Raw genomic sequence first — 2,382 nt, forward strand, 5'->3', positions numbered from 1 at the left:
GGAGGAAGAAAAGAGGATTCTATTTGGAAACTGAGATTACAAATATATAGGTTGTTTCACACCTTTTCAAATACCTATTGAACGTATTTGAAAATACACAACTTTTTCTAAAAACTGTGTCTATTAATCAAAACATTTTAAAATTAATATGTTAATTAAAAAACATAATCCAAAATTAAAATTAATGAATTTGATTAATTTTAACTTCCAAGAAGCCCTTGTCTTAAGTAATTAATACTAGCATATGGGTACACACAAAGTGCGTGAGAAAATTTTTTATTTTTGCTTTTGAAATAGAAGGAGAGATGAAGAGAGTAATAGAGAACGTGGGAGTGAGAAGTTTTTTTATTTTTATTTTTTTTATAATTAGAGATATGTTAGGATTACATGTAAGTGAGGTTTTGAAAGAAAAAAACAGCAAAATTTGGTTGTGTGAAATTACATTTCTACCCCATATTTCTTATTCATGTTCTGTTTTAATTAGAGGGTTAAACTGTTAATTTCATAGAGTTTTGGTTGACAATGAGTGTTTTATTAAAGGAATTGTTATTGGCACTCCAAAAATCTTATTCTATACTCCAAACTTTCTATATTTGGAAATAAAAATACACTTGTGAGGAGTGTAGAATGAGATTTTTGGAGTACCAATAACACTTCCCTTTATTAATTAGTAGAGATTAATTGTACTAGGCTATGCTTTACAAACCTAATCCACACATCCATAAGGCCCAAGCCTTCAATTCATTTTCAAATGGTCCAAATCCTAACAACTAGTGTAGAAGACAAAACATATATAAAGGTTCTCAAGAAGCGTATGTTTCCCTATGTGGGGCAAGGAGTCTCAAAAATACAAGAAGGGATTCGCCCATCCAACCATCGGGGTGATCGGTACGTATTAATATTTGGTGAGATTTTTGGGGCCCATGAGCGCGATCGCGACTGTGCCATTGAAGACCTTTTGGAATCGCGGTGGAGGTGACCGAGGCAGATTGAAAGGAAGAGCTCTCACTTCAATGGAAAATGCATGTTCATATCACAGACAGTGGCGCAGACACTACCATCGACAAAGGTGACTAAGATGAAAATGGCAACTTTGGCCTTGGTGCAGATGACGAGGCAGATGTCACCGTGGAAGGGGTTGAGAGGGGAGAGGAAAGGGAGTGGATGCCAAGGGATATAAAAGTATGGAAGATCATGTAAGCGACGATGCCGGACATGCCGGCGCCAGCGGATTGGAGGAGGAGGTGGTTGTGGGTGAAATTCAGTGTTTTGGGTGCTATAAGAAGAAGCTAAGGTGGTATGTTGATATTACCCTTTTACCCTCATCCACAGGAGGGTGTATTTAGCCACGTGATAGATTTTAACAGAGAAATGAATGGAAAATTTGGAAATCAAATCTCGAGGTGGTAATCGACCATTAATAAAAGTTTAAAAGGGTAATGGGCTAAAATAAAAGTTTAAGGAATAAATTGACAACAAATTACAAGTTCAAGGTGAAGAATCCAAGAGAAACCAAAAGACAGAGTTTACAGAATAATGCACTCTTCATTTACTAACATACTTTCTTACATTTACATTAGGGCTATATGTATATATAGACAAGGCAGTGTACACAACAAACTTCCTCTAACACCCTGTAACAAATATAACAACCTAACTAGACTATACAGTTGTAACAAGAATATTCTGTTGCCTAAAACTAAATGAACTGTCATGAATTGTCATCCTTATCTTTACACCCCCTCAAGCTAAGCTTGGAAAGACTTGGAGTTCCAAGAGAAAGCTTGGATTGAAGAAAGAGAAACTGATTCTTAGACAAAGACTTAGTGTGGATATCAGCTAGCTGATCCTGGCTGCAAATATACTGAACTTTAACCAGATTTGCAAGAACAAGCTCCCGTATATAATGGTAATCAATTTCCACATGTTTGGTGCGCGCATGGAAAACAGGATTAGAAGCAAGAGAAATGGCAGAAATGTTATCACACCAAATGGTAGGTTGATCAGAGAAGGAGAAACCAAAATCGCTGAAAACTTTACAGATCCATGTAACTTCAGCTGCAGTATGAGCCAGGGAGCGATATTCAGCCTCAGTAGAAGAACAAGCTACTGTAGGCTGCTTTTTAGCACTCCAGCTGACTAAGTTAGAGCCAAGAAACACACAAAATCCACTCGTGGATCGTCGATCAAAAGGGCAGCCAGCCCAGTCTGCATCAGAGTAGGCAGACAAGGTGAGAGGACCTTTATGGAACCATATACCATGCGAGGAGGTACCTTTGAGAAAACGGAGTATTCTTTTGGCAGCTTGCAAATGTAAGACAGTGGGAGTGTGCATGAATTGGCATACCTGATTAACTGCAAAGGAGATATCAGGCCGAGTCC

The sequence above is a fragment of the Pyrus communis genome, chromosome 11, assembly GCF_963583255.1.
Source record: "Pyrus communis chromosome 11, drPyrComm1.1, whole genome shotgun sequence".
NCBI classification, from domain to species: domain Eukaryota; kingdom Viridiplantae; phylum Streptophyta; class Magnoliopsida; order Rosales; family Rosaceae; genus Pyrus; species Pyrus communis.